Below are 24,617 nucleotides of genomic sequence, written 5' to 3'. Positions count from 1 at the left end.
AAGACTACTTGAATTTTCCTTTCAATGATTATTTTACATTGCCTTACAATACTGAAGTTGTTTTCCATTTCCTTGTTTATCTCCTTTTACAAATGAGGAAAGTGGGGCAAAAATGGTTAAATTACTAGGACAGGGTCACACAACTAGTATGTGTTTGAGGTCAGAACTGAACTCAAGTCTTCCTGACTCCAGATCTAGTGCTCTTTTCAGTGTGAACACCTCCATTATTACTACTGTCCTACTATTGCTGTTGTTGCTGCTATTTATATAGCACTTTAGTGTGAAGTATAGTATAAAGATTATGATTTTCTAACTGTAGGAAAATGTCTTTAGTGAATAGAACTTTCAGTGAGAAATATTCCTTCATCAAAGTAGATCTGCATCTATATCATAGAATTGCTAATGGTATTAATAGAGTGAATAATTTTCCCAAGGTCAGCCAATTAGTATGTAAGAGATGGAATCTGAAATGCCTGCTTCAGTGGAAAAAGCAGCTGTATTTGGGGTCAATGGACATTTACTAAGATTTGAATTCTACCACTCAATATCACTTTTATTGTTAAATGAAACAATACCCTCTCAGTAACCTCAACTAGATGTTATCTTCAACTCCTGACTTTTTCTTGCCCTTCCCTATGTTTAATAAATTGTTAAGTCCTGTCATTTCTACTTTAGCAACATCTCCCATTTATGCCCCTTTATCTTTTCTAACATTGCTATCAGTGGCACAGGCCTTCATCCTTTCATGCCTAGATGATTACAGTAGGTTTTTGATTTGTCTCCCTGACTCTAGGCTATTCTCATTCAAGGTCATCCTCCATTCATCCATTCACCTATTAAAGTGATTCTCCTAAAGTATAGATCTGACTCTTTACCCCCATTCAAGAGGGGGTCCTTCCTATCTCTAAGATCAACTATAAAATCATCTCCCTGGATTATTAAAAGCTTTTCCTAAACTGAGCTTATTTTCTAAAGCTTTTTATTTTCAAAACATATGCAAGGGTAATTTGACAACATTGACCCTTGCATAGCCTTGTTTCAGATTTTCTTCTTTTTTCCCCATCTTCTCTCCTAAAGGACAAGCAATTCAATATGTTAAATATGTTAAAATATATGTTAAATCTAATATGTATAAACATATTTATACAATTCTTTTGCTGCACAAGAGCAATGAGATAAAAAAAGAAAATAAATGAGGAAGAAAACAAATGCAAGTGAAAAATAACAAAAAGAGTGAGAATGTTATATTGTGATCCATATTCAGTTCCTCTCTCTGGGTATAAATGGTTTCTTCCTCAAAAGATCATTGGAAATGGCATCAATCATCTCGTTGTTGGAAAGAGTCATATTCATCAGAATTGATCATTGTATAATATTGATGTTATAGTGTACAATGATTTCCTGGTTCTTCTCATTTCACTTAGCATCAGTTCATGTAAGTCTCTCCAGAACTTTCTAAAATTATCTTTCTGATCATTTCTTATAAAACAATAACATTCCATAACATTCATATACCATAACTTATTCAGCCATTCTCCAACTGATGGGCATCCACTCAATTTCCAGTTTCTTGCCATTATGAAAAGGGCTGCCACAAACTTTTTTGTGCATGTGGGTTCCTTTCCTTCCTTTAAGATCTCTTTGGGATACAGGCCGAATAGAAACACTGCTGGGTCAAAGGGTATGCACAGTTTGAGAACTTTTTGAACATAGTTCTAAATTGCTCTCTAGAATGACTGGATCCATTCACAGTTCCACCAATAATATATTAGTGTCCCAGTTTTCCCACATCTCCTGCAGCATTCATCCTTGTCTTTTCCTATCATCTTAGACAATTTGAGAGGTGTGTAGTGGTATCTCAGAGTTGTCTTAATTTGTAGTTTTCTGATTAATAGCAATTTAGTACCTTCTCATATGATTAGAAATAGTTTTAATTTCTTCATCTGAAAATTGTCTGTTCATAGCTTTTGCCCATTTATCAATTGAAGAATGGCTTGGATTCTTATGAATTTGAGTCAATTCTCTATATATTTTGGAAATGAATCCTTTATCAGAACCCTTAAATGTAAAAATGATTTCCCAATTTATTGCTTCCCTTCTGATCTTGTCTGTATTAGTTTAGTTTGTACAGAAACCTTTTAATTTGATATAATCAAAATTACCTATCTAGTGTTCAATTATGGATTCAAGTTCTTTTTTGGACATAAATTCCTTCCTTCTCCACAGATATGAGAGGTAACTATCCTATGTTCCCCTAATTTGCTTATAATATCACTTTTTATGTCTAAATCATGAACCCATTTAGAGCTTATCTTGGTATGTGGTGTTAGGTGTAGGTCAAGCCTTAATTTCTTCTATACTAGTTTCCAATTTTCCCAGCAGTTTTTGTCAAATAGTGAGTTCTTATCCCAAAAGCTGTGATCTTTGGATTTGTCAAACACTAGATTTCAATAGTTATTGCCTATTTTATCCTGTGATCCTAACCTATTCCATTGATTGACTACTCTATTTCTTAGCCATTACCAAATGGTTTTGATGACTGTTGCTTTATAATATAGTTTTAAATCTGGCAGCTAGGCCACCTTCATTGTTCTTCAGATCAATTTGGCTGCTATTTTTTCTAGATCTGTAAAATAATTTCTTTGGAGTTTGATTGGTATGGCACTAAATAAGTAGATTAAATTAGGTAGTATTGCCATTTTTATTATATTTGCTCGCTACCCATGAGCACTTGATATATTTCCAATTGATTAGATTTTATTTGTGTGAAAATTGTTTTGTAGTTGTGTTTGTATAATTCTTGACTTTCTCTGGCAGATAGATTCCCAAATATTTTATGCTATTGACAGTTATTTTGAATGGAATTTCTTTTTGTATCATCTCTTGCTATTGGATTTTATTGGTAATATATAAAAATGCTAATAATTTATGTGGTTTTATTTTGTATCCTGCAATTTTGCTAAAGTTGTGAATTGTTTCTAGAAAAATTTTAGTTGATTCTCTAGGATTATCTAAGTATACCATCATATCATCTGCAAAGAGTGATAATTTGGTTTCTTCATGACCTACTCTAATTCCTTTAATCTCTTTTTTTCTTCTCTTAAGACCAAAGTAAACATTTTAATACAATATTGAATAGTAATGGCGATGGTGGGCAGCCTTACTGATCTTATTGGCAATGGTTCTAGTGTGTCTCTGTTACATATGATGCTTTCTGATGATTTTAAAAAGATGCTGCTTATCATTTTAAGGAAAAGTCAATTTATTCCTATATTCTCTAGTGTTTTAATAGGAATGGGTGGATTTTATCAAATACTTTTTCTGCATCTATTGAGATAATCATGAGATTTTTGTTAATTTGGTTATTGATATAGTTGGTAATGCTGATAGCTTTCCTAATATTGAACCAGCCCTGCATTCTTCATATAAAATCTACTTGGTCATAGTATATTATTCTGGGGATGACTTTCTGTAATCTCATTGCTGATATTTTATTTAAGATTTTCGTATCAATATTCATTAAGGAAACTGGTCTATAATTTTCTTTCTCTTTTTTCTCTCTCCCTGGTTTAGCTATCAGCACCATATCTGTTCTAACCTGAATTATTTCTGCTTTTCTATTCATCTTACACTTTATTGTCCCTTCATGTACTATATGATCCAGAGACTTTGGCTTGCCTGCTATGCCTTATAGATCATAGGCACTTAATAAATCTTTCCTTTCTTCTTTCTCTTCTTCCCTCCCCCTCTCTTTTCATTCTTCATTCCTTCCTTTTTTCCTCCCTCCCTTCTTTTTTCCCCTCCCCTTCCTCCCTCCCTCCCTCCCTCCATCCCTCCCTCCCTCCCTCTCTTCCTTCCTTCCTTCCTTCCTTCCTTCCTTCCTTCCTTCCTTCCTTCCTTCCTTCCTTCCTTCCTTCCTTCCTCCCTCCCTCCCTTCCTTCCTAGCTCTTTCCCTTCCTTCTTTCCACCCTCCCTCCTTTTATTTCATATTTTCCTTCCTCGGTTTCTTCCTTCTTCCCTCATTCCTTCCTTTCTTCCCTGATATAGACTAAGCTGTGTACTAGGTGTGATGAGACATAAAAAAAAGAAAGAAAATGAGCATATGGTGAAGTAGTTAGAGTTCAGGAATCTATTTTGGAAAAATTTATCTTTGAATTCTGAGTTACAAATTCTCTGTGCCTACTACAGATAAATCATTAGTTTCTCTGAAGGATAATGAAGGTAAATGTGGTGCCTGCCTCACTTGGTGGCCATGAGGCTCAAATGAGATAATTTATGTAAAGTGCTTCGCAAACATTAAAATGCTGGTAATAGTAACTGACATTAAATAGGATATGGTCCTTATGCTCAGGACAATTTTCTTAAAGGAGATAAGACACGTATATACCAGCAAGTCTCTTTAAGGCAGAATGTGTTAGGAGCCATAAACAAATACTCTGTGGATTCTGAGGAAATAGCAAATTCCTACTGTAAGAGAAAAGCATCTTTCAGCACTGAGGATTTTGAGGTCAATCACTCTGCCATTTTGATGGTGGTGGGATTTTCTAGTTCTTCAAGGACAAGGGAATAACTCTCATCCTTGCTTTCCTTCCCTGCTGCAGAGCTGAGGACCACCAAGTGATGGAGTAGTTCTGTGGGCTGGCTACTTCTACTTCATTAGGCTCATTTATGAAGCCATTTCCATTACAGAAAGAAGGAAATCTTTATGAAAGGTCAGGATGCGGTGACTGCAGCCTCAGCAATTATAATAATTGTACACTTAGGGAAATGTCATTCTTAAATTCTCCTCCTCCTTAATGACTGCTTTTTTCCCCCCAGAATGTATGTCAGAATGAACACACGGGAAGATGTATTGGATCTGTCAGTTGACCCAGTTTAGCTGCAGCATGACTTCCAGATGTGTTCACACTAGTGTAATTAGCTTGGATTAGCAGGCAACTCTGATAGTCTGAGTTTTAGCTAGAAAAAAGATTGCTTTAAAAGTCTAGGTAATATAGAGGGGAAATAGAGTCTAGAGCCCTGATATACATTCAAGAATGGCAATGCATTTTTGTATTTTTCTTTTTTTTTATTCTCATATATTAGAAACTTAGTAAATGATAAAGAATCTGTATAATCCTCTAAAATGTTATATGCAAGAGGTTACAGAGCTTCATTTCTCTAAAAGTTGCTTTCTTTTTCTTTAATTTTGTTAAAAATTTAAAATCTTACTTATGGATTTTATTTTTACAGTGAGGTCATTTACTTCTATACTATCTTGTACCCTATAGAATTCTTTCTGCCCATCAGTAGACCATAAAGCAAAACCAATTAGGAAGAAATCATGTCTGACATTCTACACTAGGAGATCCATCTCTCCAAGAAGAGGGGAACTTAGTTCATTCTTTGTTCTCCTAGACTAAGATTGGTCATTACAATGATCAGATCTCTGCCATCCTTCACTATTGTTCTCACTGATATCATTATATTGAGAATTCCCCTAATATCACTGCATCTATTCAGCCATCTTCCCATTTTTATATAAGATGGCTACCCACCTCAAATTTGGGAAACAGTGTCCAAGAATTGGTATGGCCAAAAGCAAGTCACTGATTTGAAGTTTGCTAACTTGGATCTTGGATGACAAGCATATGACTTTTTAAATCAAAGCATTTCCAGCCTATTTATACCTTATAGAACTTGTATTCAAATGAAATAGACTTAATTATCCCAGTGCCTGAGTTGTCTGGGAAGAAGTTGTCTGGGATATAGACAGGATGAAGCAACAGACAACTCTTTTTATATAAGATAAAGTCATTACACATTTGAAAGAAGATCCTGAGCATCTCTCTAGAGATAGCAAATAGTATTTTATATAGGAATTTGTGCATCAATACATAATTTTGAAGTTGAATTAGTCCATAAACATTTATTTAGTACCTTCTAGGTTTCAGGCACTATGCTAAGCACTGAAATATTTAGACATTTTTATTTAGATGCTTTAAAACAAAGATTCATTTCTGTAACATGATGAAGCTTGTTGATTTTTTTTTAATGATAGAGATTTGAAATCCTAATTCATGTACTGTTAGGTAAATGATCATATCTGGGAAAATACCACTTGAGTCAGCAAAACATGTTATTACTAGTAGTACTTTCTGGACTTTGATTGAGTGGCCTAAAGAGACTAAATCAAATTTTTTTTTTTTTATCCCTGAGATAATCAGTTTGCAGAAAGGATGACAGGACAGGATATCTAAAGTCTTTTTGATCTTTTATCTCATATATGAACAAGACAATAGGGAGGGAGTAATTGAAGATACATGAAGCAGACAGGAAATTTTTTGGAGAAGGATCTGGAGAAAATGAAATATGATGGAACCCAGGAAAGAAGTAATGGGATTTTTGGAGTTAGAAAATAGGATTGTCTCTATAAAACTAGAGAATGGCCATTATTCTCTTCTAACGAGAGAGAGCTTTGACTTGGATCTGCTATTTCTAGAAATGGCACTAATTCTAACAATTTAATCTGAAGAATAATCAACCTAATGATCAATGCACAGCTATTTGAGATAAGTAAGAAGAGGTTGGGAGAGATCAGAACTTCTGAGACTACTGACAAAAATGGGAGAAGTACTAAAAGAATGAAAGCCAAGTAGACTAGTAACTACCCATTCTTCTGTCTATTGAGACTATTTTCTGAGCTCCCCAGAACTGAGACTATATTTTGTTTTTTCATGTTAGTCTGAATGTTTTGGCTATCTCTAGGAGAGTTATCTCTACTTCTGAGTCATAAAAGGATAAAGAAAGAAGGAGTGGCTGTGTGGACAAATGTGGAGGAAAGCTACCATTGGATAATCTGACTCTTCTCAGAAAAGCAAAGGTCTAAGTTATAGGTTATAAGCATCAGGGCTAGTAGAATGGCTGGGTATTTGATGAGAGATAAAAATTTGGGAACAGTTGTTTTGGGAAATGAACTAAAAAATCCATGAAATTAGAGTGGAATGAGTGCAAAGCAAGTATGAAGGCCAAGCATGGTTCTGAACAATTGGGGATTTGGATTAATCCAATAATGTTTATTCAGTTTAGGGGCATGTGCATGATGGATTTGTTGTTTTATATTGTATTGGAAACATTATATAGTAAACTGTGTTAAACTTACTCACTGGCTTCAAGTATACTTTGCTCCAGTGAACATATTTAGGAAGAGAGATATATGAAATTCATTAGCTCTAGAAGTCTTACTTTTCTTTTTCTTTATTTCTTATTGCTTTAATTATGATAATCAGAATTTTTAGCACTTCTTTTTTCATCTGACTCACTGGGTGCCAAAAACAATTGTAGCAATCAGTATTTATATTTTCCTCTTTATTTTGACTTTGCTTTGAAAGTGAAAATCTAGAGTTATTTCTTTTTATTTGTTTTTTTAAAGGGAAACGAGTCCTATAGTTAGACAAGAGATTAAAACAATTTATTTGGTCATATAGAACATTTTTTAGACAATAATTCTAAGATATTTTTAGAAGAATAATTTTGATTTTTAATGTAAGGTAATAATAACAGCAACAATAACATGTACATAGTGCCTACTATGTACCAGGCACTATGCATAATGCTTTAGAAAAAAAAATTATATATTATATGTATATATATATATATGTGTGTGTGTATATAATATATGCATTATATACCCATACACATATCTATATATAGATATATAAATTATTAAGTAAAAATAGTGAAAAAGAATGGATTTTCTGATGCAGTTAATATTTGATCAAGGTAATCTGTTAATAAGTTACTTTTTTGTTATCAACAAATAGAAAATAAAAAAAATCCTCAACTTTTGAGATAGATGTAAAGAAATAATTTTGCATCTATAAAATAAAATAAAAATATAATTTAAAGAAGCAGTAAAACTAGTTTGGCATGGTAGATAGAATATGGGCTTTTGAAGTCAAGAAAATTTCACTAGATTTGAATCCTACCTCAGCACTATCCATATGAACCTGAGAGAGATTATGGGCTTCTGAAATTTTCTCATCTTTAAAATGAAGGGATCAGACTTGATAACTTCTAAGGTTTCTTACAGTTCTAAGTTTATGATCTTGAAAAATATTTTTATAGCCAAGTAACTCACTTTACTAGACTATAATCTTGCTGAAGGCTAGGGAAGAAATGAATTTTTTCTTCATCAGTACCCAGTATTGTGTTCTCAGAAAAGTCACTACCTTCCTAAATGTTTATTGGCTATTGCATTGAATGACAAGACAGGAATTGGTGTTCACAATATAAATATGAATTTTTATATAAGCTCTATGATGGTGTTTTTCTACCTCCTATCTGCCTCCAACATTCTCTTCTGCTCTGCTTCCTTCTGTAGGTAGGATTTCAAAATGAGGGTTTTTATACTCTTCTAAGAGATCCCAGAAATCTTGACAGAGCTGTCCAGTGGGAAAATGGTGTGTTTTCCCCTCCTTGGATGTCCAAGCCTTCATTTAGCCTTTGATGGTGAGGATTCATTTCTTGTGTGGGCAAGGTGCCTAGGTTCTTTACAATTCTTAAATTGTGTGATTCTCTGATTTCATTCTAAAGTATTTGCTGAGATTTTCAGGAGGTAGCATTTAATATTCAATGCTCTATTCAATTCTACTCAAAGATGCTCTGTTTGGAAGTTAGAAGTGGAAGCAATTCTGATTCTGGGGCAATGGAAATTTATGCACCTTCCCATAGTTGTAGTGTTCTTATTTTAAAAATGAAGGGGTTTTTACAAGATAAACTCTGAAAGCCTTTTCTGTTTTAGATCTATAATCTTATAACAATTCAGCCAGAAGTAATTTTTTTCTCACTTTCCACACTTTTTTTGCACCACTAATGTGGTATCAAGCACATATGCTTTGTATTTTAGTTATATGGGTAAACACCTTATTTTCCCTACTAAAGTCAAATACTTGAAGGAAGGCTTCTGAGACTTATATAACTCTGTACCTTCCTCTACACACAAGTCAGTGTTTAACCAATGTTTGAGTGACTGAATGATTAAATGAAGCAATAGACAGAAAGGAATATATTTTTGATGAGATTAGATTCAGGTAACCAAATGATGAGAATAAGGTTCCTGGTGATCAGGGAATTAAATGATGAGGTTAGTGGCAGGATCGGGGTTCAGGGAACCAAATGAAAAGGTTTCACTCCCCTAAATACCCTTTGGATTTGGTGCATAGCAGAGAGTTCTGGGAACTCCCGTTTGGTGGTGCAGAGGTTCTTCATAAAGGAATTTATGACCTGAAAAACCAGACTGATAAAAAGAAGTTTATTATTGGTATTGGGAAGCCAGTACTTGCTATGAATGAATAGAAGGGCTGAATTCCTTAGTAGCAAGATCCCAACAGGGGAGTAAAGTAGTGGAAGAATCCTGGCAGAGAGAGATTTTCTAGCAGAGAAATACTGACAGAGAGGTATAAAGTTTTATTAAGGAAATAGGTGAGAGAGATAAAGAGAGGGTAATGCTGAAAGAGAGTATTATTTTAGCAGGCAGAGGTTTCCCTGGCATAGCATGGCATAGCATGGCATGGCATGGCATGGCATGTTAGGTCCTCTGCAAGCAGTGAGTTTAAAATCACTATTTTATAAAGAAATCTGAGACTGAAGTTTCAATTGAATGAGATTCCCTCAATGCTGTCACTGCCCCAAGGCCTAGATGAGACCACTTATTGGGAGTGGTTTTGAGCCAACAATAGGGGTAGAAAATCTTGAAATTGAATACTGCAACCACTTTATTTTGGTTCCTTGGGGTGAATCTCATAGAGATAGTATTCAAGGAGAATGTCTTCTTGAAGGAGTTTTAGAGAGTTTCCCGGTTCTCTTGCCATTTTGATTTCTGCATAATTACCAGCCAAATAATGTTATTGTTCATCCTATTTCAATATCACCTTCACAATAGGCTTCATTTTAAAATACATACATACATATATATATATATATATAGGTTGATTTTATGAGAATTATCTAAAAAATATATAGGATCACAGATACTTGTTTTTTTTGTCATAACTAATATGCAAATGGGAAAATATTATAGAAGGTTCTTTGAGCTATTAATTCATAAATTAGACCATATGAGCAGACCAACATAGGAGGCTCTTCCTTGTGAACCTCTTGTTTAAGAAAATTTTCCCTATTCTGTCTTCCCCTAGCTTCCCCTTGTGCTCTTTTTCTTTTCTGTTCATTTTTTTGAGATCATTCCAGCATACTCATTCATCTACATAAACATCTTTTAACTGTCCTAATGATAAAAAAGGTTCCTAGGAGTTATATGTATCATTTTCCTATATAGAAATTTAAACAGTTGAATTTAATTGAGACCCTTATGATTGGTCTTTCAGATTAACTTTTTTTAAAAAAAATGCTTCTCTTGAGTCTTGTGTTTGAATGTCACATTTTTTATTCAGCTCTGATCTATTTATCTGCTATGCTTGAAATTCCTCTATTTCCAGCAGAACCAGAAGATCACTTTACACTACAACAACAATACTGTATGAAGACGTATTCTGATGGAAGTGGATATCTTCAACATAAAGAAGATCCAACTCACTTCCAGCTGATCAATGATGGACAGAAACAACTACACCCAGAGAAGGAACACTGGGAATTGAATGTAAAATATTAGCACTACTGTCTATCTACCCAGGTTACTTATACCTTCAGAATCCAATACTTAACGTGCAACAAGAAAATTGGATTTACACACATATATTGTATCTAGGTTATACAGTAACACATGTAAAATGTATGAGATTGCCTGTTGTCTAGGGGAGGGAGTAAAGGGAAGGAGGGGAAAATCTGGAAAAATGAATACAAGGGATAATGTTATAAAAAATAACTCATGCATATATACTGTCAAAAATGTATAATTATAAAATTAATTTTAAAAAAAGAAAAAGAAATTCCTCTATTTCATTAAATAATTTCCCTCATGAAAGGTTATACTCAATTTTGTTCAGTAGCTGATTCTTGGTTATAATTCTAGCTCCTTTGCCTTCTGTAATATCATATTTTGAACCATCCCATCCTTTAATGTGGAAACTGCTAAGTCTTGTGAGATCCTCATTTTGACTCCACCATATCTGAACTATATCTTTTTGGCAGCTTGAAATATTTTCTCTGACTTGGGAGCTCTGGAATTTGGAAGTTTTCATTTTGGAATCTCTGTCAGAAGGTGCTTGGTGGATGCTTTCAAGTTCTATTTTATTCTCTATATCAAATATATTGGGGCAATTTTCCTTAATCATTTCAAGATATATAATATTTAAGCTCTTTCTTCAATCATGCCTTTCAGGTAGTCCAATAATTTTTAAATTGGCTCTCCTTGGCCTATTTTCTAGATCAATTATTTTTCTGATGAAATATTTCATATTTTCTTCTATTAAAAAAAGTGTGTCAGTTGGATGGAACAGTGGATAGAGTGCCAACCCTGGAGTCAGATGGACCTGAATTCTAATCCAACCTCAGATACTTAATATTTCCTAAGTATGTGATTCTAGTCAAGTTGAAGTGGGTTATGGTCCCTTTAAGAAACTAGTCCTTTCATTTGGAGAGACTTGCATGAATTGATGCTGAGTGAAATGAACAGAACCAGAAGATCACTATACACTTCAACAATACTGTATGAGGACGTATTCTGAGGGAAAGATACAACTTACTTCCAGCTGATCAATGATGGACAGAAACAACTATATTCAGAGAAGGAACACTGGGAATTGAATGTAAAATATTAGCACTACTGTCTATCTACCCAGGTTACTTATACCTTCGGAATCCAATACTTAACATGCGACAAGAAAATTGGATTTACACACATATATTGTATCTTGGTTATACTGTAACACATGTAAAATGTATGGGATTGCCTGTCATCTAGGGGAGAGAGTAGAGGGAGGGAGGGAGGGGAAAATTTGGAAAAATGAATACAAGGGATAATGTTATAAAAAAATTACTCATGTATATATACTGCCAAAGAAATTTATAATTATAAAATTAATAAAAAAAAACTAACATAGCTAACTCCCCTCAGTCCATTAGATTATGTTTTTTTTTTTTTCTGCCCATTATAGCCTTTTTCTTGCTTAGGGAACTATAAACAAATTAATAAAAATATTTTTCCTATGAATAAAAAAAAAGAAAAGAAACTAGTCCTTTCAGATTGATTTATTCCTTTCTGATTCCCAACCCCTCTTAGCTGATGCATCAATTCAGGAAGCTAGGACTTTTGATTCACAAATCCTGGTCAAAAGTACCCCTTTGAATTTCAATAGGAGATCAGGGCTTGTCCGGCCCCATTGGATCTGAGCCAACTTGGGCTCTCCCAGCCCCCATTGGATCTGAGCCAATTTGGGACTCCACCCATGGGCCCCTTTAGCTAAATCTCTCAGTATAAAAAGAGCCAAGATGGAGTCCTCTTTTGGCAGAGGTTCTAAACATGCCAGCTATGTCATGCTTGGCATTCCAAGGAACCTCTGTCCACTGGAAAATGGTTTCCAGTGCCCATTCTCTTTACTCTCACCTATTTCCTTAACTAGACTAGAATTTAACCTTACTTCCAATCCCAATAATAAACCTCATTTATCGAGCTACGTTTTCGGGTCTGTAAATTCCTTTACAGAAAAGTGCTTGCACCACTACTAGACTTCATTTCCCTGAACACCAGTAATCCTAATTTCATCTGGATATCCCAAATCTAAACCTCATCAAAGTCACTTAACCCCAGTTGTCTCACAAAAGAAAAAAAAAGATAAAAAAGGATGAAAAATATTTTTTAAAAAATGTTTTTGACTTTTTAAATTGTTTCTTGATGTCTTGTGCAGTCGTTACTTTCCACTTCCCCAATTCTAATTTGTAAGTACTATTTTCTTCAATGAGATTTTGTACCTCTTTTCTCATTTGGACAATTCTATTTTAAGGAGTTATTTTCTTCAGTATTTTTTCTGCCTCTTAATTCTCTTCACAATTTTCTTATGTTACTCTCATTTAATTTCTCAAATTTCTTTCTACCATACTTATCTTTTTCTTTAACTCTTTCAGAAATTTTAGTTGGACTTTAGTTTAATTAGCATTTTTTTTGAGGCTTTGAAGCTTTTCCCAAATTAGTGTTTTCTCCTGAGTTGTCTTGGTCTTTCTCACCATCTCAGTAGTTTTTAAAATTATTTTTTGCCTGATTTTCCAGCCTTTTTCTTGACTTTGAATTTTGTTAAAGTTGAGCTCTTCTTACATATGTGAGAGGCAATGTCATAAGCTTCAAGCTCTTTCGTGCTTCTGTTTTCAGAATTCTGAAGGCATGCAAGTTTTCAGTACTTCTAAGATGGAGCAATCCTGGGATAGTTATCTCTGATCACTGCTTTCCTGGTCTACATTTTTGTCATAACTCAGAATCCATTAAAACAACAACAACAACAACAACAACAACAACAACAACAACAACAACAACAACAGCAACAAAACAAAAACAAATGGACAGCTTAATTTAAATGATTGAAAAAATCTTATATGTGCACCTCAAATTTGCAGAGAATTTTGCTCAAAAAGCTCTATGAATTAAGTTGCACATTTATAACTTTTACCATTTTGCAAATGTATAAACTGAGGTCCAGGGAGAATATCCAATGTCTAATGAGAAAAAGCTGGAGTCTAAACACAGGGTCTTTGAAGATTTGATGCTCTTTCATCATATCACAGCCTTCACAGCTTTAAGAATGATGACAGTTACCATTAGTTTTATATCGTTCCCCCCCTCTCAAAAAGAGGTGGGGGAGCAGGTTGTAAATATTTCAGAAGTAGACAGTTAAAAAAAATTAATCTTGGTAAAATTATCTGTTGGTGTCCTCAGAGCACCTGAATAATATTGGAGGAATAGAGCTGCTTCCATTTTAGACAATCCCCCATTATGATGATGATGATGATGATGGTGATGATGATGATGATGATGATGATATTTCTTTCAATTTAATATTGTTAGCAAACAGAAGTGCATGCTATGGCCCAAATTCAAGAAAGGGGAAACAAAGAGATGATTCTGTAATCTTGCTTCAGGCTGTGAGGAAGCTGTCTTTTTATTGAATTGTACCAAGGAAGTCTTGGTCATTAACTTGATTAGGCAAGGAAACCTTTTGATATAAAGGAGAAACTCTGAATTTTAAGGCTAAAAATACAGCAAATTCTTTTGTCTCATTCACTGCCTTTTGAGTCTGGAACCTAGACTTGTTTAGACTAACTTGCCTTGGTCTTTGAAAAGTATCAAACCAACAATTTCCTTCCTTTCTGAGTTCAACATCAGCTCTATAACATTGAACACTTAATTTTTATGTAATGTTCCCTTCTTGAACTGTTCAATTTAAAATGCATTTACTAACTACCTGTTATATGCTAGGCACCAGCCAAAAAAAACAAAAAACAAAAAATAAAACAATATTAAAAAGTAGTCCTTCCCTCAAACTGCCTACATTTGTCTATGGAAAATGGCATGTGCACAAATATGGTTTACATGGGGGGGTTGGGAGTTGGGTGGAAGGAAGGAATCTGTGCAATTTATTTTACTGTTGATACACTGAATTTAATTTGCTAGGTACTTGAAATTGTACAATGATGTCATTATTTGTAGGCTTGCTACAATAGCCTATAATGTCCATCCTTATTAAGTGTAGGTGGCCAGGTGGCATGGAATAACAATCATTAAGTGGTAAATGTTCTGGGTATCACCATTGTCTCTGTGGACTTCAGTCTGGGGGAAAATTGCTATAAGCTGGAGCTGGTAAATTTCCTATTTGCAAAGCTGATTTACTATAGATTGTTATTCAGTGGAGATAACATTTGCAGCATACAATTGTCTCACATTAAAGACATGGATGGAGAATCAGGAGACTGTAATGGGCTATTTTGTTAATGTGAAACTTGTTTCTTAGGCCCTGAATTTATCCATCCAATGAAATGAAAGGCTCGTCCTTCTGCAGCATAGACCCTAGTTTTTGATATGTGTTTCTCATTATCTCCTTTCTTCCTCTTTTGCTTCTTTGTTTTGTCTGTGTCCTTCACTCTTGGAAAACAGAACTTACTTAAGATTCTGCACATCTGTTCAGTTTTGCAGCTGTTCAGAAATCTATCATTCAATTAGAGAGTAGGAATCTTTATGTTTTTATTCTCTATTACATATATATGTATGTGTATGTATATATATATGTTTTATCTGTGGCACTATATATTATATATAAAATACATATTTATATATAAAATACATGATTATATATGTATATTTAATAGGGTAACTTTCCCCTTTTTGCTCTGGAGAACTCAACAATACAGATTTCAGATAAATATAAAAAATTTGTGAATAATTAGAGATTACATAAGTAAAGAGAGGTTATATTAAAATGGAATGGGCTACCTCATGAACTAAAAAGTTTCCCATGATCAGTCAGAGGGGAGATGTTAAAAGTAAGGTTCAATAACTGGAGGAAATTCTTTCAATGGATAGGAAACAGAATAATGTGACTTCTATTCCTATCTAACTCTTAGATCCGATGATTCTATAAAGACATGCTGAATGCTCCAAAATATGATCAGGGATTTATTCAAGAAAGAAAATCTACCCTTGCTTACTTTTTATGGCATTCTCTCCCTAGCTAGTTTTTAATGATTAATCTTCTGATCTATTATTTCGGGGACTGTCTTGCATATTTGCAAAATGTTTTATTCAATACCTAAGTACATACATTAAGAATTTAGCTCTCCTGATGGAATCTGATTACATACTTTTAACCTTTATTTTTCTTGAAGATTTTTATTTTGGTCTATGTTTTCTTTTACAATATGACTGATACTGAAATATGTTTTGCATGACTACACATATATAACCTATATCAAATTGCTTGCCTTTTCAGTGAAGGAAGTGAGGAGGGAAGGAGAGAATTTGGAACTCAGAATTTTAAAACTGAGTATTAAAGTTTAAACATGTAATAGAGAAAAATAAAATGCTACATAATTAACAAATAATTTAGTTCCTTTACTCCAATAAATGATAATAGTACTTAATCATGTTAGAAAAGGCATAGAAAAGTAAAATCAAGCGAATTTGAAATATCTTCCTTTCAAGTCCTTGCTAAATTCACTGACCTGCTACTATTCAGAATCTATTCAATTCAGAAAGAATAAGTGCCTATTGTGGGCTAGGCTAAAATAACAACAGCAATTGTTTGCCAGGTGCCATTGTAGAATGTGGGAGTATAAAGTCAAAAGCGAAGTAAGTCCTACTCTGGAGCTCCTTTGTAGTGAGCTAAAAATTATTTTATAAGTTGACTTACTTAAATTCTTTATTTTAAAATGGATGAAATGTCTAAGTATAAGTTATAAACTTTTTAATAAGGGGAATAATTATTTACCAAACAATTACAATAAAAAACAAAAACAATAGCTATCATTTATATAATGTGTGGGAAGATCATAGCCTCAAATAAACAAGGTGAAAGCAGAAAGGACTTTTATTACAATCTTGTGAGAGAAGGTGTCTTCCTCCTAATAAACAGTCAGGCAAGAAGAAGCAAATTACAGAAGGAAAGCACCAAATTATATATAAATAAATGGGAAATTTCCCATCCACCACTGACTTCCAATCCCAGTGACTGGGAGGCAGGCTCACAATCTAAAATGGGGAAAACTATCCCAGATACAAAGAATAAGGAAACAGAAATTAACTAATATAAAATTATAAAAAACATTCATAATCTTATTTGGTTCAACTCCTGCTGATGTGGCAAATTCTCACAATAGCACTGAGGGGAGGAGGACTTGAATTCCAGCTTCTCATAAGTCAGATAATTTCTGGTAAATGAAACTGAGTGCTACAATTTGAACAAATTTATCCTAGTGACTCTGAGAAGTCTTCACCCATAACACGCAATCTCTCCTCTTCTACTAACTCTTTGAAGATTTCTCACACCACTGCTTATATAGTTCATTTGTTTCTTCATTATCAGTTTTCTGCTCGTCAAAGTCAGACTCTTCTTTTATACTAGCAGGCGCCCACCTTTCTCCTCTAAGAATCATTAACTTGACAGATTTTCCAGCATGTTTCTCCATTCTAATTATTTTGGATAATGCATCATGCATGGAATACAAATTGGGAGTAGGAGGATTCCATTTAGTGCTAGGAGGAAAGCTTTCTTGTTTGGCTTGGGCCCAAGTAGCAGGTAGCACCTATAAAGATGCCTATCACAAAAGCTAGAAACAACATAATTGCTATGCACCTAGCAACATATAGATGATAATGCCAAATTCTCACTTACTTACTTTATGATATAATAACCACATATTTTTCAGATTGAAGACTACAAGATCTTACATAATTGAATTGTATACATGGCTTTTACTGACTACTTGCTCTGATTATATTTTTAAAATTTATTTTTAACATGTATTGTAATGCTGAAGAAAATGAGGCAAGATAGAGATTAGAGAGTTTTTAATAATTTATTTAAAAGGGAGAGATTTATTGGGATGAAATGGATCCATGGTTTGGTCCCAGGGCTGAATGAGACTATTGTCTCCAAGAATCCAGCAGACAATGTGAGTTCTCAATGACCTATATACATGGCTCAGACTCAGGAGATAGATTGAGGCAGGGATGGAGTCCAGATGCTGAGAGCAGGACGGGACTCTGACAGAGTGGGGTGAGCGACGGGAGATGGGGGGAGGCACCCCAGAGAAGAGGAGAGGCATCCTGATAAGATGGTATCTGATATTCTGATAGCTTGGGATGGGGAGAAGCATTCTGATATTCTAAAACATAAGATCTTTTATCCTTATCAAATATTCTGATAAAGAGGGAGGGGAGGTTTTGCAGGACTGAGATTTGAGCTGACAATTATAAACTGAAGCAGAACAATTAGAGAAACTGAGGCAGGACTGGGTCAGGATAATTAGGAAAACTAAGTCAGGACAATAAAAGAGAACTGTGGCATAACATTGTATGTCATTATGAATCATATTGGGAGAGAAAACTCAGGACAAAAGGAAACAAACTATAGAAGAGATTAAAAAAAAACAGAAGAAAGAAATGAACATAGTTGGTATTGATTTACATTCAGGCTCCTTAGTTCTTTTTCTGGATACAAATGGCATTTTCTGCCCAAGAGTCTATTGGGATTTCTTTGAATCACTGAATCACTGAGAAGAGCAAAGTTTTTTTAATAGCTGATCATTGCACTTTCTTGCTGTTATTTGTTTTTACAATGTATTTCAGGTTCTGCTTGTTTTGTTCAGCATCAGTTCATTTAATTGTTTCCAGGCTTTTCTAAAATCAGCTTATTCATCATTTTAATACAAAATGATATTCCATTACCTTCATATACATCTAGTTTAGCCATTCCTCAATTTATGGGCACCTACTCATTTTCCAATTTTTTCTTCCCACAAAAAAGCTGCTACAAACATTTTTGCATATGTGGGTCCTTTCCTCTCCTTTATGATTTCCTTGGGATACAGACCCAGCAGTGGCATTGTTGGGTCAAAAGGTATGCATATTTTTATAGCCCTTTGGGCATATTTCCAGATTGCTCTACAGAATGGATGAATCATTTCAACTCCATTAACAATGCATTATTGTCCCAGTTTTCTCTTATCCCCCCAATATTTATCATTATCTTTTCCTGTCATCTTATATTCTTATAAATTTGACACAATTCTTCATTTGTTTTAGAAATGAGACCTTTATCAAAAATACTGACTGTAAAGATTTTTCCCCAGCTTTGCATTTCCCTTTTAATCTTGTTTCTGTTGTTTTGTGCAAAACGTTTTTAATTTAATGTAATCAAAGTTGTCCATTTTGTTTTTCAAAATGTTCTCTGGTTCTTCTTTGGTCATAAATTCCTCTCTTCTCCAAAGATCTGATTGGTAAATTGTCCATTGTTCTCCTCATTTGTTTATTGTACCATCTTTTATGCCCAAATAATGTATCAATTTTGACCTTATTGTGGTATGGGATATAATATGTAGTTCTATGCTGAGTTTCTGACATTATTTTCCAGTTTTCCCAGAAATTTTTGTCAAATAATGAGTTATTATTCCAGAAGCTAGAATTTGGGAGTTTACCAAATACTAGACTACTACATTGTGTTATGTACATCTAATTTATCCCATTGATATATCCTCTCTATTTCTTAGCTAGTACCAAATAGTTTTGATGATTGCTGGTTTATAATAAAGTTTTAGAATTGCTATTGTCATTCTCTTGAGATTATGGATTGTTTCTGTGATTTGTTGTTTGACTCACTCATTCTTTAGAATTAGATTATTTAATTTCCATTTGGTTTTTAGTCTATCATTCCCTGGATCTTTATTGAATGTAACTTTATTACATTGTGGCCTGTAAAGGAAACATTGACTATTTCTGCCTTTCTACATTAGACTGTGAGATTTTTATGATGTAATATATGGTTAATTTTTGTGCAGGTGCCATGTATTGCTGGGAAAAAAAAGATGTATTCCTTTCTGTCACTATTCAATTTTCTCCAGAGGTCTATCATATCTAGGTTTTTTAGGATCTTATTAGTCTCCCTCGTTTCTTTCTTGTTTATTTTGTGGTTGGATTTGTCTATTTCTGAGAGGGAAAAGTTGAGGTCCCCCTCTAGAATAGTTTTGTTGTCTATTTTTTCCTATAGCTGTCTTAAAGACTTCTCTAGGAATTGGCTGCTCTATCAGTTAGTGCATACACATTTAGTATCATTACTACTTCATTTTTTTGGTACCCTTTATCAAGATGTACTTTCCTTCCTTATCTATTTTTACTTTTGCTTTATCTGAGATCAGAATTGAACCCCTGCTTTATTTACTTTAGCTGAAGTATAATAAATTCTATTCCAGCCTTTTACCTTCACTCTGTATGCCTCTTTGTGTCAAATGCATTTTTTTTAAACTTGCTCTGATTATAGAAACTTGCCATAAGAGACATGTTATAATAGCATCAAAATGGATCCTTTAGGTTGTAACCTGAGAGCACATACATGATCTTTAGCTCAGTTTCCCTTCAGATAATTATCAGTTTTCAATTAATCATGTAGTAACCATACCACTTTATAGCCATACTTAGGAATAATTCTTATTCAAAAGAACACCACTGGGAAAATGAGTCTGGAGGATCCCACTTTAAGCAGAGGCCAAGATTGTCCTCTAATTTCCAGATACTAACTTCCACCTATAACAATTCAGGATCACAGTTTTCTGAGTAGCTTGTGGCATATTCTTTTCAGATGGTAGATAACTGACTTGATAATACATCAGACAATCATACTTAAATTTAAAACTCCAAATAACATTGGCTACAGTCCCAAGAGATTTTATCTCAAAAAGCAAGTCTCATTAATCAAAACTTCAGGTGAATTTAATTAGCTCTCAAGAATCACACATACTAAATAAGTATTGACTATGATCTTACAATGATAACAGTAAGTGATTCATCCTAGAAAGTTCACAGCTTATCTTTCATATCTAAGTAGATAGTTTTAAGTTCAATATTAAACAAGTCATTTTTTGCTTTAAAATACTCAATAACTAGTAACCAAAGGCTCAAGTTTTCATATATAGGCATAGATTCAAAATTGTATAATATCTAATACAAAAATATGTTCAAAGGAACAAAGACACTAACTAGTATTCTCAGAATCCCTTTAAATAATGGGTACAACTTTAAGATGGCACAATACAACCAATTAAAACAAAGTTTCCTAAACTTTACATATATAAAAAATTTCATTTAATATCTTTGATCCCTTTTCTTTATAACAAAAGTCATTCTGGTATAAGAGATAAACAATAGAAATAATTTTTATATAGCAAACTTGTAGATTATCAATAAATCCATTCCTTCTTTGGAGATTGTAAAACCTAAATAAACTCTTCAAAGGGCTGACAAAATGGTTTCAAAAAACATAATAATATTTCAAATAGAGAAATCAACAAGGGTCCCAGAGAAGGGGCTAGCTTGATGTTCCTACCTGTTCACCCCAACCATCTTTAGGACTTTTCTATGGGATATACTCTTTGATACACTTCCTCCTCCACCAAAACATTGGTTCAAAGTCAATTTTTACAAATTATAAATTATCCTTAACAATCTATTCTTGAAGTTCCTCCACAGGTCCTTTAACTCTGGTCATCTGCAATATTTGGTAAGTCCTTCCCACTCTGCTTCTTTTAGGACTTAGTAAGCACCCATTCTTTTGGAACCATACTTAAAGATGTTTTCTGAGTCAGCAATCCTTGCTTCTTAAATTCTGAAAGGGATGAGGACACTGCCAGTGTATAATTCCTTAAAACTTTAGTCTTTGTTACAAAAAAGGGTACTTCTCTTTCTCCTCCCTTATAAGTTAATCCAAACAACATCTCATATGGGAAAAGTCCAGGATCACTTCTGGAGACAGTTCTAATTCTTTGACAAGCAATAAAGAAACACTTGGTCCAAAGCAATTTAGTATCTAACATCAATTTGGTAATGTTTCTTTAAAAATTGATTAATTCTTTTCACTTTACGTGATGAGGGCAGATGCACTCAAAATTTGCAGCACCCTTTCCCTCATTTCTTATAAAACTGTAGAAGTAAAGTGTATTCCTTTATCAAAATTCAATAGTCCCTAGCAATCCACACCTAGATATAATTTAATCCAATGTTATTCTATTAATCTCTCTTGAGGTAGCAGAGCCAGGCTCTCTTAATACTCTTCTAACATGTCACTAAATTATTTATTGCCCCCAGATTTTGTATCAATCCATAAATTTCATCTGATTTCCTAAGGGGCAAATAGGAATATTGAAAGGGGACATACAAAATAGTCCATCCTTCATAAGTCCCTTTCTTACTGATTGCAATCCTATTTTTCCCTCCCATGATATAGAATATTGTTTAGCAGACACATCACATCTTTTAGATTTTTCAGATTGATTTTAAGTGAGGAAATTTTAAACCTCTCCTATTTTGTCATTCATATTTTACCAAAAGAGGATGTATTTTAAATCTTTCTGATGGTTCAACACCTTTATTTCCAATACCAATAGTATAATACAATCTCTGTCTGGCAAGTTATTCCCCACCTCTGGAATTTACAGCTATCTCATAATTATAATCCTGAAACTCCTGACTAAAAAGTCCACTCCAGTAACTATTAAATCTTCTTCTTTTTACTCTTGTTCTACATATACACTGATTGCCAATTGTAAGTTTTAAAATAATGAATAATCTTATAATTTTCATAAGTAACTATCAAATGGTCATCTGTAATTTCTTCTTAATTCACAATCTACCCAATCTCCTAAATTACAATTATTGTTTGTAAAGCTGATAATAACAACAGGTTCTTTAACACATTTTCCACCTCCTGTAAGTTTTTGAGTTTATATTCTAATAACATTCAGAGTACTAGATAACAAACCAGATCTGGGTGCTATAATGTCAGAAATAACCCATTGATTATCAGTTCAAGTAGAATAAAACCAATTTTATCACAACCAATTAAGTTTCCAATTTTGACACATATACCAATTTAAAAGTTAATTTAAAATTAACCAGTACTTTAGTTTTGGGGATTCCTTAAAATCTACTAAGATGTTCCATTCAAGCAAAATTATCATTTAGTTGTTTTTCAAATTCACAGAAACCTCTTCTCTTTTGTAAGCCAGGAAAGAGTTATGTGCTAATTTTTGCTTCATATGGCTTTGTACCTTGAGATTCTTCTTGGCATGAGTTTTGATAAGTGATAAGTGATGAGTTTGATAACAAAGTTTCAGGCCCCTTGCTTGCAGGAGTTTTTAAAGTGGTAAATGTACTGCTTTTCTGTTTTCCCAGAAGATTACAAACTCTCTCATTTAACTTTCTATTTATGTATAAAACTGTATATCTCATTTCTTTATCACTCTGATCTGACACCTCTTCCACTGGCTTTTACCATCTTCACTGTATTAAATATATTTTACTCTTCTCTTCCTCTCCCTGAAAGGTTACTGCAGTCAGCCAGAGGCAGAGGGAGAGAAAAAGAAAAATATTCTCTTTCCTTGCACTATCCTAATCCTTAAGGAGCCAGAATTAGCTCCCAAATTCAGTTTCAAATGAATTACAACCTCAAAATTGTCTCCATGGGATAAATCTCCTCTCCTTCCATGAAACAGGACAGATACCAAACCTCCTAGTTATTATTTCTAAAAGTGCAGGTTCCCATTCCCAAAGTTATCTGAAATTCCAATCTATTCTCCTACATTGCCTTGCTCTCTTACATTTCCCAAAACTAGAGCAGTCTCTCATTGAAAGGGGGCTAAGAAAGCTACCTCCCTCAGCTCATACCAAGTTTGATGCAGAGGAATTTTAGGACTCTGAATCAAGGATTGGAGCCCTAAAACTGGGTGTTCAACAGGATGGTATGAAACTTCTAAAGATCTTAACTTGAGCCATTCTGAAAGAATTACTACTCTGAATGAATTCCAACAATTCAGCCTGATATTTTTCCAAGCCAGAGATAAGAATTCAACACAGAAGCTGAATTCTTATCTCTCACAAGCTTGCTAACTTTTAACATACAATACAGAGTGCAAAGCAGACATTCATACAAGATACACACAGAAATCTATTTCCAGCTTTTACAAGATTTAAGCCTGACATACTCAATTAGTCCTGGAAACACCCTTCCCACATAGAGCAACAATATTTTATCATCTTTTTCTTATCCTTTTCTTATACTTGGGTAGATCCCAATTGATTAGTCGGGCCCCTAATGGACTATCAATTGGTACTTCACTTTTGTTCTCTGACTGCACAGACTTAGACTGTTTGTTGCCCATAATTTGGTTGGGAGCTGTCATCCATCTCCTCTGAGTCTCAAAAACTCCACAAATAACCCCGATCTTTTAGCGCTTACCTCTTGGCATATGTACAATTACATGACTGCTCTACTCACCCAGCTGGGTGTACAATCAGAGTGGTTTCCAGGATTGTTTCTCCTTCACCAGAGTCTCTTCTCTGGTCGTTCAGCACTCACCCTCTGGGTCCGAGACTGCCAAAGGTTGGCGGGATACACCTATCCCCAGTCTTGGAAACAGAGCTCCTCTCCCAGGTAGGCTTCAAGATCCCAGACAAGCACTCAACTTATCTGTGTGAGACAAAGACCATGGGCTCAAATAATCAGAGATTCCTCAAGGTGAAAGCAGAAAGCAATTTTATTATTATCTTGAAAGAAAAGACATCTCCCTCCTAACAAGCAGTCAGACAAATAGAGGCAAATCACAGAAAAAAGCACCAAATTTTATATCCCTAAATGGGAAATCCTCTTCCACCACTGACCTCCAATCCCAGTGATTGGGAGGCAGGCTCACAATCTAAAATGGGGAAACAGAAATTAACCAACTCAAAATCATAAAAATATTTGTAACCTAACCTTATTTGGCCTAACTCCTGCTGATGTGGCAAAGTCTCACAATAGCATTCAAGGGCAGGCAACTTAGAGTTCTCATTTCTCATAAGTCAGATAATTTCTGGTAAACTTTTAGAGGTTGAACAAATGAGAAGTCTTCACCTATCACACTCAGTATTAATAGTTTTGCAAAGTGTTTTACAT

The 24,617-nt window shown here is 34.1% G+C and overlaps 1 long non-coding RNA gene across 1 annotated transcript in view; it reads right to left on the bottom strand.

The window, feature by feature from the left end:
- The window catches only part of LOC141564833 (uncharacterized), a 65,167-nt gene extending 40,909 nt beyond the window's left edge, over positions 1-24,258 (bottom strand). Inside the window, exon 1 of the long non-coding RNA XR_012488750.1 lies at positions 23,961-24,258. This is a non-coding gene — a long non-coding RNA (uncharacterized LOC141564833). The remainder of the gene's footprint in view (positions 1-23,960) is intronic.
- Between the last annotated feature and the right edge of the window lie 359 nt (positions 24,259-24,617).

The sequence above is a fragment of the Sminthopsis crassicaudata genome, chromosome 3, assembly GCF_048593235.1.
Source record: "Sminthopsis crassicaudata isolate SCR6 chromosome 3, ASM4859323v1, whole genome shotgun sequence".
NCBI lineage: Eukaryota > Metazoa > Chordata > Mammalia > Dasyuromorphia > Dasyuridae > Sminthopsis > Sminthopsis crassicaudata.
This window is presented reverse-complemented; position numbering and strand designations above follow the sequence as displayed.